Below are 13665 nucleotides of genomic sequence, written 5' to 3'. Positions count from 1 at the left end.
GACTGCTTCTTCCAAAGGTCTCTCCTTTGGCATTCTACTTGTATGATGAAGCATTTGCTGCCTAGCTCCTGGCAAATGGGTCTGCTAGCCAGTGATGTGCGGTCAGGTGAGGCAGGTGAGGCAGAGCCTTTCCTGTCATACTTAGGTATACTCCACAGTTTTTACTATAAAAATTATAAGAAAAATGTAAAGAAAATGTTATAAATATCTTCTTTGTATTATTCTAATCATTTTTATAGTCAAAAGTCTGGCGTAAAAAGTGTATGGCAGGTGAGGCACTGCCTCCCCATCTACCTTTTTACGCACATCCCTGATCAAAACTCACCAAATTTCCAGTACTGTATACTGCTGCATCTTTATATAATGCCCACATGTACCCTCATATATGTATCAGTAAATCTGGCTCTGATACTAGCCAGTACCTCCCCAGCCATTTACCTCACCATACGTCACTGCTTCTAGCAGTCCGGTGACCATATATTTCTGTAAGTTGTATGGTATGGCAAACCCATTCCAAGTTCCTCATCAAATGGCTGTGCAAGGAACAGGATATCATCAAGCATGAAACATTCTGGTCTCATGTTAGCAGCTGAGTGAAGGTTGGGAACAATTGACATATCAAGGGGGGGATCAGGGTGATCACCTCTCTCTAACACTTCTCTAATACCTGGATTCACCACTGCACAGTAGTGATAGGCTATATGAGACGATGAGGACTCCCCTTATCAACGTCAGTATCCAACAGTACTCTTCAACAATTAACCGAAAATTAATTGCTAAGCAAATATTCCTATGAAATATAATAGAAAACATTTATGTGCACATGAAAATACACCAATATACACCCAAGAACTATAAATATTTCCCTTATTGGTCCAACACACATTGACTTGCCATAAAATTATTAAAAAACTGAGTAAGATTCTCCTATATAGTACCACTTCAGTATATTTGAAATTGATATTGTCACACACAGGGTACAATACAAGTAAGCCCATATTAGCAGGCCTCTGACACAGGACAAGAGAACTCCTCACTTCTGCTGCCCTGCTGATTTGTACATACATTGATCAACAGGGTGAGAGAGTGAGAAGGTAAAGCAACCTGTGTAGAAGAAAGATAGACTGCATCTGCTGTCGGCTGGTGCACGCTACACTTACTTGGACCTGGATTAGCTCATCTCTCAGCACACTACAAGCTTCTCCGGCTCCAAACACGCTAATGGTATCTTCTCTTCACCACACTCTCATCAGTCCAGTCCCTTCACTGTGTCCCTGCAATGCCTCGGTAACAGGGTAAGTGTAGCATGCACCGGCCGACAGCAGATGCGGTCTATCTTTCTTCTACACTGGTTGGTTTATTAATATTACCTATATTTCATTGACAGCACTGATTACCTATAGGTTGAGCTGTGAGGTTTTCTAAGTTGGATAGGAAGACTACTGGTACTTCTTCCAGTTGGATAGATACAGGACGCTTGCGAGGACAGGGCAAAATAGACAATGTTTGTTACTGGAAATCATCCATGATTACAGTATAACATCCTAACAGATCTGTCTGGAGCTGTCCAGCAATTCAGCAGGCTGCTACAGAAATAAGTATACAGTATAACTCTGTGAGTACTTGACTCTAACCCATTCTTGGCTAGACTAAACACAGTGCATACAGTACATCTATAACATGTGCTAGAGACGGGTCTGAATCAGGCCCTATATTCACCTGAATAAAGCAATTTGCACCTGGAGTTCAGTCTGCAACCATCCAGTCATATAGAGCAAGATAAGGAGATATCCTCTCTATTGTTAAATTCCTTTGCCAAAAAGAAAAACTTTTTATACTTTAGTTATTTAGATAATTTGAATTATATTGAATTCTAAACTGGCATACTAAGTACTCTATTTTAAAATACTCAGCAATTAATGAAGATTACTTTTAAAGTATAACTGAGTAAATTACATAATGACATTAATTTCATGAGGGATATTTTATCCTAATAGAAAAGCAGGATTCCAGCAGTCAGAATCCCAATGCAGAAACCCAACAGGGTTAGGATGATAACACCTGTAGGTAAATATCCTAACCCTACCGCTACCACTAAACCAAACCCTCCCTCCCCGCAGCCTAGACCTAACCCTCCCCCATGCAGCTTAAACCAAATTCTCCCTCCCCGCAGCCTAACCCTAACCCTCCCCCCACAGAGCCTAACCTTCCCCATAGTGCCTAACCCTAACCATCACCCTAACCCTAATACTTATCATCAGTATGTCAACGGTCAGGATGCTGGCCTGGGTTTCTAACTAGTGTCAGGATTAAAACAACAGCATTCTGAATGCTGAAATCCTGACTGCTGGGATATAAACTTCATCCCATCCTTCTCTACCACATATACCTCTGGGTCCATATAGTACGATATTACTTATTATTATTTATTAACAGTTTCTTATACAATGCAGCATATTCTGTTAGGCTTTACAATTGGAAACAAAGTTAACAGAACAAAACTAGATAGTAACAGACAGACATAAACATAAGAGAGCCCTGCTTGCAAGTGTACAATCTATATTACTTGTTTGTCACATGTGATAACTTTGTTGTTGGAAGTAAGGGCCTGATTCAGACCCGCTCATGAGTGCTGAGCGCTCACAAGTGGGTCGATGTTGCCCAAGTGCGCATGCGCACAACGGAGAGGGCTCCATCGTGCGCATTCGCGAGGCCCGAATAACAATGGCCAAGCCGTCATTATGGGTCTCACACCAAACGGGGCATGCTGTCGATGGTGATTGACAGCACGCCCCCTTTGGTGGGTTTGCCGGGGGCGTGGCTGCCCAGACGGAGGCGTTCCCATGGGAACACCTACCATCTGGGGCCGGCCCCACTGACATCACTAGTGATGTCAGTGGGAGTGCTTTTGGCTCTGATAGAGCCAAAAGCACTCCAGGGCTTGCGGCAGCGAGACCCTACCGCAAGGGTCTTGTCGCAAGCCTGATGTCGCAATTGTCTTGACCATCGCGACCATCATTTTGGCCGCTCGCTATAGCTGCGTGTGGTCACCCACAGCTATGCGAGCGGCCAGGAGGCCGCTCCAAAAAGAAGGACGGACGGCACTGATTCAGAGCGAGCGCTCTGTCAGAGCGTCCAGTTCTGAATCAGGGCTTAAGAGTGTATTCTTTACTATTGAAGAATGGATATTTCTATGTCTCTATTGTGGTAATATTTAATATATTAACATTAATATGTGTGAGTATGATAATAAGAGCTAAAGTGAAAATTTCCATGGATATTTAGCAAATAAAAACTACTGTTGCAGGGACATGGACCCTGATAAGAGGGCTTCAATATCTTTAGCTATCACTCTGCTTCGTGGTTCAGACTCGACACATGAGTACTGCTTCGTATTCTGGAGATTTGTAAATTTGAAGCATAGCAGTCCCATAAGAATTTTTTTGCAGTCAGAAATGTTGGGACTGCGGCAGATATTGTAGACATCTACTGTGGTCCCTCCTTGTTACATTCAGGTGATCATTTGCGGGTAATCCTGGATAACAGGTGTTGTTTTGGTATATCCCACAAATAAGAAATATACCCCTATATAGTGTATTAAATTTAAAACGTTGACTAATGATAGAAAAAGAATAATAAAACATTGTACGTACTACAAATAAATACATAACCAAATTTCATAAAATTAGTGCATAATTAAATGGAAAAGCCACTAATCATAACTTGCTCTCTAGAAAAGGAAAATCGTCGTAGACAGGCACTAAAGCTAGAAGTTTAGAATATAATCAAATTTTTTTTACAATATTGATATTATTTATTTATTACCAGTTATTTATATAGTGCAGTCATATTCCGCAGCGCTTTACAGAGAATATTTGCCCATTCACATCTGTCCCTGCCCCAGTGGAGCTTACAATCTATATTCCCTACCACATGATATCATGCTAAAATGTTATTAGATACCATCTCTCATTTATCCAATTAATTTTAACACAAAGATAATTGTTTGTGTCTTTTAATGAATCTTTACAATATTGTCAAAATAAATTACTTTTTTAATTTGATGTATATGCCTTTAAAAAGCATCCATTATGGTCACATAATACATGCATATATATAAAATTAAATTAAAAGCTTCAGATAATGTCAGAAAATGTATTGTGAATAAAAGTATAGCAAACTGATGTACATAGCCAAATTTCCTACAGTAATTTAAAATATAATGACATAGAAAATAGAGCATATGAACTCTAGAATAAATGCTCCATAAAGTAAAAAAGAAAAAAAGATAAAGAAGAAGAAATAAGATTAAAGCAACTGCTGTGAATTGTTCTTTTCAAGTGTTCCCTTTGTACTGTATTAATAATAATGTAAATCTGAGAAGGTATCATTGTATAATATATATAAAGACTTCTCCAGAACAAATTAAATCAGATTAAAAAATTACTCACTTGACACTCATTTTGAAAGTGTGTGTCTGTATGTATTAACTGTTTTTAAACCTATTTGAATTAACATTGTACAGGAACTATTTTTTGATTGATGGCGGCCTATACTGTACTTGCAATTTAAGGGTTTTTTGATAGGGATGAATGTGACCCCATCCTACGCAAACATCTATATGATTGAACAGGAGCATAGGATGCTCTTCAGTAACATCATGAAAAATATCCCAAAAAATCTGTGACTCAAGGTGCCTTCCATGAACTTTGCTCCTCGATACATTGGACCCTATCTGGTCGAGCGGGTCATCAACCCTGTGGCCTGTAAATTACGTCTTCCTCTCAACTTGCAGATTTCAAATTCCTTCCATGTCTCTGTACTTAAGCCACTGATTCTCGACCATTTCCACTATTAATTACCCAAGACACCACCGGTACAAACTTCTCGTGGAGTTGAGTTTGAAATCATGAAGATATTGGATTCCTGCTGCATCAGGGCCACCTGCAATATCTTGTAGATTGGAAAGGTTACGGTCCAGAGGAGAGATCATGGACTAGTGCTTTTGATGTTCATGCTCCTAGACTGGTACGAAATTTTCATCAGAGGTTCCCTCGGAAGCCTAGTGGGTGTTCAGAGACCACCCAAAAAGGAGGGGGTACTGTCAGAACCCAAACTATCAGACTGTGACCAAGTCTCTTGGCATCTGTGCCTTGCATGCCCAGATTCAAATGTCTACTCTGGCGCACACGTCCTGGTCGCTGTAGTGTGCAGTGTCGGCCGCGTGAAGTTAATAGCTCTGTCTGAGGAATTTCCGCCTCTCTGTATCTTCCGTTTGCTGGCATGTCCTGTGGCTTCTGCCAATATCCTCTGGTGCATGGGCGCAGCCATATTGGTTCTGTCAGGTGGTGTGTAGATCTCCAATCCTAAGGTCCCTTGTGGTCAGCTGTCCACATGCTCCAAGCAACATTAGACAGTAGGTATAAAAGTTCATCACAGACAGTTAGTCAGTGTCTGTGCAATGTCTCCTCTAGGTCTCCTTTTGGCTCCTGCCAGATCTCCATTCTGTACTGCTCCTGTTGTTCCTATACTGGGTGCTGCCCAGCCTCTACTCTGGAACTTTGCTATACTGAGCATAGCTCAACACCTTTTTGATTTGAACTCTTGCTGTGTATCACGTTTTCCCTAAAGACTCTCACTGCTCCCAGCACCATTATTCAGCTCATCACTGGGTTCAGCCCAGCACCTGTGCTCAGTTAATCACTGTACACTGTCCAGCACCTGTGTTTAGCTCATCACTGGGTTCAGCCCAGCAACTGCACTCAGTTCATCACTGGATGCTGTCTAGCACCTGTTTTCAGCTCATCACTGGGTGCTGTCCAGCACCTATTCAGTTCATCTCAGGGCTCAACCCTGCACCTATCTATGCATCATCTCAGGGATCAACCCAGTACCTTTCTACAGACACATCTATAGACTTTCCAGTAATTCCCCAATATATCAATAAATACTCTTCCTTTATTCAAACACCCTGGGTCAGTCCTCATTTCCAACATTTCCTGTCACTGTTACTCTATGCAGAAAACTTACCTTTAACCTCCACTGTTGGTGCTCCCAGAACCTTCCCCAGTTAAGTTTGATCCTCCAAGGGAGGTCTAATTTTCCAAAGTCATGACAATCTTCATGCATTAATTAAAAAATTCCTGTATAGTGGATATGAAAAGAGAACACTGCTCGAACAAAAGGACAAGGTTCTCAACATGTCATGAGAAATGTTGTTAAATATGTCAGTGAAGGATCAGTCATTCATTATGCCATGGAGCATATTTTATGCCAAAGCCTTATGGCCATTTGTAACCTCAGATAGGGATTTGCAAGTCTTCAGACACATGCATCCTGTGTCTGCTTCTAAGAGAAGCAGTAATTTGAGAGACAGGTGAGTGCAACTAGAATTGGTATTCTGCATCTTCTGAATGTGTACAGAAAACCACCAGGCTGCTAAAAATGTAACAATTGCATTACGTGGCATGCAAGTCTTTACATAAGCATATAGTTGCAGAAGATTTAACATCATACATTTATTAACTTGTAACACCACTTGTGTAGTTATGTGGGCAAACCACAAGAAAATAGAACACATGACATTGCATCATTTGGCCATCAAAATGTCACATGAAGGCAAGGTCATAGATAAACCTGTGGCACAACACTTAAGGAAGTTAGTCACAGCTTGGCAATGTTACATTATTACATCATTACTACATGATTGATCATGTTCCTGAGATCCCGAGGATTGGGGATAGAATTCATGCACTTCAACAAAAGGAAGCACAGTGGATTTTTAAGCTTAATTCTAGTGCTCTGAGAGGACTGAACAATAAGATAATTGGAACAGTCTTATTTGATTGTACCTTAGGCATTGAATAGACTTTTTGTTTAACTTGGAACAATATTATATAAATGAATCTATGTATTTTTTCATATTATGCTGAGTGAAGATTTTTCTAGACAATTTTTCAAGAAATTTTCCCAAATTGTTGCTTTCAGATTTTTTTAGGAGGCTGCCAAATTATGTTCATGTTTTCTATACTGTATTTATATTTTATCTATATTGTTTTCCTATAGATCTTTAATGCAAAATATATTTTTTCTATTCATTGTTTTTCTTAGTAATATATTCATTACTTTTTGATGTATTTTGTTGTTTATCATATATTTATCTGTTGGCTCCTATGTTTAGATTGTCTATAATTTTTTTGTTCTTTCTATGCATGTTTTTGTACTCCTTCCTTTCTTTCTTTTTTTATATTGTTATGTCATTCTTCTGTTTTCTTTGTCAGACTCTGCCTGATGTGCCCAATAAGCATGAGGCTGTTGGGTATGATGCAGGCACACAGGAGACCATGTGGATTCCAGGCTGCGTCCCGCATGGTAATGGTGACATCCTGTCCCGGATGTCCATCAAGCCATGGTCATGTGGGTGGAGATGTCTCTAGCTGGGCATTTGAGAACGCTGGCAGTGTCCTATATAGTGATGGCAAGTTCATTTTTGTATTTGCTGTTCCCTGATGAAAAGGCATTGGTTATTAAAATGGATATATTTGTCTTTAGTTTTGCTGAACCCAGAGTGCCATTTGTTTTGGATTTGCATATTTTTCAAGTAATGTGCACTGAGGCAGTTGTTTAGAGTAACAGTGAGTGCCGGCTAGTTTGGCTTGTCTGTAATATGAAAAGTAAAATGGGAAATTAGATCATTTTTGATTTTATGTAGTTATTTAAGACATAAATTAGAAACCAAACCCACGTATGATATGATATTATGCATGCCAAATAGTAATATATTTTTTACTGTACATATAATGTCTTCTCCTGTAATTCATTACTTCATATGTATCTCGAGCAAACAAAAAACTGCTGATGTAAAAAAGTGTAATAAATAATTGACAATATATAGATCTGTGTACCTATAGGCAAGTTTGCTGCAGTTGTAATAGAGAGATCTAATTAGGATCAAAACATTTTCTTCAAGCTCTTTATTTATGTAACTCAGCACAAGGTAATAAAAACATTATAGTGTAATACTGTACAGTATGTTCAAATTATTTGCAATAAAACATAAAAATGGCCATATATAAACTTAGAAAACCATATAGTTTATCTGAAACCCATTAGAATTATTAAGATAGGAAAGTCCATTCGACATAAGATCGTCCCAAATTGAATCGTCTAGGCAATGTATTCAGCAGGCAGGTACTGATGCATTTCATCTGCTAGCTGACTTCTTCAGGGGGTCTGTGTAAGTGGAGCCCAAATTGATATTTATACTAGAGATAATCAGTTTAAATTTAGCTGGAAAGTGGAATGGAGACAATGTCATTCGCTTAACTTCCACCCATAATCGTAATACTGCTGTGTCATATATAATCAAACTTGAAAGATAAAGCAACCAGAGGTTCTGTTAGTATAATTAAAAATCACTCAAACCAGTAGCAACAATGTATATAATAAATGAATTATATCTTTATTAAGACAAAGCAGCCAATGCTTATAAATTCAATTACAGCAATAAAACACACATGTAAATAATGAAATTGCATTTAAATAATGGTTCCTAAAATGTATGAATATAGAGTCCCGGACTTTTGAACAACATTTGGTGAAACCCTCTGAAGAATTCCTCCATACACAAATATATTTTTTGAACTGATGTTGATTAGTTCATCATCCGGTATAAAAGTTACAAAGTAATAAATGGGTGTCGATATTACCTTCCGTATAGTTGGATCAGACCCAGATCTGGGTATATGACCACAATGTGGATGATGGTTACCGCGGCTGAAGATGGCAGACCTCCTGATCTTGACCCAGCTGATGATGGAGATGCAGAGGGGAGTGGGTGGTCGCTCTAGTGCTCCAGGTCCAGCACAGGAGGGGCAAAACAATGTACTCCATGCTCTATGAGTGAATGGGTCATCTGACCAAGATGCACGTGCTCTACCCGGCCAGCGGGGAGACTTGGGAAGAATTGAATGACGCCGCTCTGAGGCTCCGTGTCAGGGGGAAAGGAACAGAGGGCTCTGCGTCCCGGATGGGTATGGAGGATATTCCACTGCAAGCTGATAGAATGGCTTGAAGCTTGCCATGCACGGTGTGTGTAGACGTGCAGAGAGAGCCAGTGATGAGACTCCAGGAATCAAAAACCGGGTAGATGTAGCAAAATCAAGCACCACCGCGTTTCAACGTCCTTCTGACACCTTTTCAAAAAATATATTTGTGTATGGAGGAATTCTTCAGAGGGTTTCACCAAATGTTGTTCAAAAGTCCGGGACTCTATATTCATACATTTTAGGAACCATAATTTACATGCAATTTCATTATTTACATGTGTGTTTTATTGCTCTTATTCAATTTATAAGCATTGGCTGCTTTGTCTTAATAAAGATATAATTCATTTATTATATACATTGTTGCTACTGGTTTGAGTGATTTTTAATTATACTAACAGAACCTGTGGTTGCTTTATCTTTCATGTACTTTTTATTGAGTGGGACTGACTACCCCACACAACCACACTGAATCTGTTCAGTAAATATCAACCCCTCAGCGTTTGGGCTGTATCTTGTGTTTTATAAAATCAAACTTGCAGACAAGTCACTCTTGTTAATATTCAAATACTGCACCTGATGCCCCCCATAGTTATATCTAATAAGTTAGAGAATACCACCAATACAAGACACTAAAAAGGCAGCACTCAGGTTAAATTATTATTATTATCGTTTATTTATATGGCGCCACAAGTGTTCCGCAACGCCTTACAAAGTACATAAACAAATAGATTGATTTACAGTGACTTACAGTACAGTATAATACAATACATTACAGGACATGGATAATATACATTGCTACATTTGCGACCATAACACCCCGATAAGCAACAGTGCAAAGCAACCAAGTGTTAGGTGCCCTGGCAGAGAGTAAGAAGTAGATGAAGGTAGAGTAAGGAGAAGCACAAGAGGGTAGAGGGCCCTGCTCATTGGAGCTTACATTCTAAGGGGGAGGGACAGACAAACAGGGGTGACACAGATGGGGTAGGCAGGGAGGAAGGAGTATGTAGCAGCAAGTTAAGATGAGAGCTGGAAGGCTTTGATGAAATAGTGGGTCTTGAGAGCCTGTTTGAAGGATTGAAGAGAGGTGGAGAGTCTGGGAAGTTAAATGAAGACACTCATATGTAGTTTAAGAAGGAAAGAAGATGTCTTGTTCTCCTAAGAACATTAAAGCATTGGCATACAATAGGGTCAAACTGGACCTCATTGCAAAACCATACATCTGTAAGTAAAACTTACTTTCATTGTAAAATAAATATTCTTTTCTAAATCTGATATATCTTATACATTTTTTATACTAGATACATACTGTATATGGTTTAGTTTTTATTTGGCTGGGTACTATGGATGTGCTTATCTCATTGATTGATGCTCACAATGCATCACCTAGTCCTATTCAGTTCTCCTATTGTATTGATTCCATATCCATGAATTTCTTGGATGTTAAGAATTTCCATAATTTGTTGTAAAATATCTAGGACAATGTGAAAATATAGGTTCCGAAAACTGCTCAGACAGAGAAGAAAATGAGCAACTTGAAACAAGGTTTATTTTATTTTTTATTTTATTTTATAGAGTACAGCACGGCACATTTAATCGTTCAATATGTAAAAGGATGCATCCGATTACATTGTTGGGCTAGGCACAGTCTGCCAATGTATAACAAAAATGTCCACAGAATTATGTAAAAGTCTGCAAGCAATACAAGATCCCAGATGAATAGCCTGGTTCAACATCCAAATTAATCCAATAATTGGGTTCCACAGCAACGCCCTGTCAGAGATTCACCTCAGGTCAGTAATTCACCTCCTGATGATGTGAGAAATGAGGCATAACATGTATTGATTGTCCACAGACCTCTTGTTTCCTCAAGGACATTATTTAGTGATCCAACAGATAAGCATAGTCTGTACAGTAGTTTCCATCCTAAGCCTCGAAGTTTGGGTTTCCACAATTGCAGTTTTTGCATGCTAGAGAATATGTAGTGATATTAGGTTGAAAGGGTTAAATGCGAGCGCTGAATGGATTATGTACAGTATACTGTATGTGTGAAGGCATAAAAATATACTAGCTCGAATCAAACTATATAAAAATGACATAAGACTGTTTAAAACAGTATTAAAATGTTATGAAATAGGTTCTACTGAGAAACAAAAAAACAATGAAACAATGTTTATACTCTTCTGTATCGTTTGGAACAGCTTTTGCGGACCCGGAGATCAGTGGCGCAAAGACATAGGCACACGGAAGTCATCAGCGGCCAGACGCACCACTGCTATAACACGGACATGATTTATTCACTCTATGATATAAGATCATTGATCAAGTGACCACTTCAACTAGCATATCTAAGAAATTGCTGCAGTGTGAAGGCTGGTGGATACCTATTCTACAAATAATGTTTGTCTATAGAAATTGCATTGCTCTTTGCACCTTTTAGCAGTACAGGAGGTGGGAGCTGTAATGATCAAACACACTAAATAAAAGGGGATGCCCACATACTTTTGACCAAGTACAAGCAGAGTGAGTAGTATACCGGTTTGCAAAGCATATATTGCACAAGTAAATGGTGCTGTGTAGACTAGTAGACATTTTACTCTTACAGCATCAAACCTTGCAACAAGAGAGGCGGAACAGTAGAGAAAATGATGGGGTGCGGTCCGTGCACTTTAGGGGGTATATTTACTAAAGTGTGGGTTTTTAAAAGAGGAGTTGTTGCCCATAGCAACCAATCAGATTCTACTTATCATTTATCTAGTACATTCTAGAACTGGGGTAGGCAATAATCGCCCCACCTGCTGTTGTTGAACTATACAATCCAGCATGCCTTGCAACAGTTTTAGCATGGCCAAATAGCAAAACTGTGGCAGGGCATGCAGGGACGTATATTTCTACAACAGCTGGGGGGGCGCCTTCTGATTAGGTCCTCATGCAAACGTGATTACTTAATTTCATCAGGGTCCATTTTTATTATATATATCATTTCCTTTTTTTGTTCTCTGTACAGCTCAATGCACATTACAATCGCATGAATGTCAGTTTTCTCAGAGTGTTTTAGGTCTGGTAGCTGAAAATTATTGCAATCTCTACAATTGTTGCACTATATTCATTCATCTGTGAAGTAATTTCACAGCACTTTCAGTTACATACATCAAATGACTTGACACATTAATAGGTGATGGAAGTCTTTGAATTTCCGTGTGTAAAGGCAGCTGTAAGATGTTGTGTAACAGGACTAACATCATGCTGAAGTAATGGAGAAGTAATGTATTGTAACACAATATTGTTATCATGTATGCACATTTATGATATTGGTGCTGGCCAGGAATATGCAGGGAAAGTTTGGCATCTTAGGCCTAGCTGGCAACAGTAGCAGGTGGCCCAGGCTTTCTACCAGTGTGAAGCAACTTGAAAATGAAAGCGCTGAAAACAGCACAGACATGGCTTGAATCATGTGGGTCTGGTATTACATAACCATAGAAATATACAGTATAACAATAAATGAAAAATTGATATGTGATCATGCTATTACCAAGTGATACACCTATCAATCCATCTGACTAGCATTCAGCACAGACTCTTCTTGTGACCTATATACAATACAGAGAGAATTCTCATAAAAAATATACAGTGTACAGAGCATTTTACTGATCTCCCTACGATGGAGACCATTTTAGTAACCTTTAATCAGAACACAATGCATTCTAGGGTGATTCCCTGTGTGATGCACAGGACATTTACATACTTTCAAGTACATAAACTGTTTCTATGCCACAATTTTTTTCTGGTGTCTTAAATACTTCATTAGTAGAAAATATACACAAGAAAAAATTTCACTACGCTCCTTCTGGAGTTTTTGAAAACTTTGCATGATGAACAGGACTCTATAAAAATGGGAGGCTATTCCACTTATCCCCTACCATTTCTGTGAAGTATTTTTTCCTCAAATTTCCCCTGGACCTCCCTCTCCCCAGTTTCAGTGCATGTCCTCTTGTTCTAATACTTCTCTTCCTTTAAAGAATGTCTACCTCCTCCACCTTGGTAAAACCCATGATATATTTTAAAGCTTCTATTATGTCCTCCCTTTCCCCTCCTCTGCTCCAAACTATACATAATAAGACCATTTAGTCTTTCCTGGTAAGTTTTGTGATGTAGGCCATGCACCATTTTAGTTGCCTTCATTTGTATAGTCTCTAATGTATTTACTGTATATCCTTCTGGAGTTAAGGCCTCCAGAACTGAACAGAGTATTCTAGATGAGGCTGTACCAATGACCTATACAGGGGCATTAATACTTATTTATTTCTGCTACTGATTCCTCTCCCTATGCAACCAAGCATCTGACTTGCCTGTCTCATTGCTTTGTTACAATGCTTACGTGCCTTTAATACAGAGCAAAAATAATTGTTAAAATGATCTGCTATTAGCTTGTCTACCTTAACCAGCCACTCAGGGGTATATTTACTAAAGTGCAGGTTTATACGAGGGCTGATTGATAAGCAATGAGATTGATGTTTTATTCAGAATCAGATGACTCCAGAGGATGTGGACATTTTTCTTTTTTAAAGTAGCATCCTTCACATTCAATACATTTTTGCAGCATTTCAACGATTCAAAGACA

The sequence above is a fragment of the Taudactylus pleione genome, unplaced genomic scaffold, assembly GCF_031769625.1.
Source record: "Taudactylus pleione unplaced genomic scaffold, aTauple2 ptg000176l, whole genome shotgun sequence".
NCBI classification, from domain to species: Eukaryota; Metazoa; Chordata; class Amphibia; order Anura; family Myobatrachidae; genus Taudactylus; species Taudactylus pleione.
Note: the sequence above shows the minus strand (reverse complement) of the source record.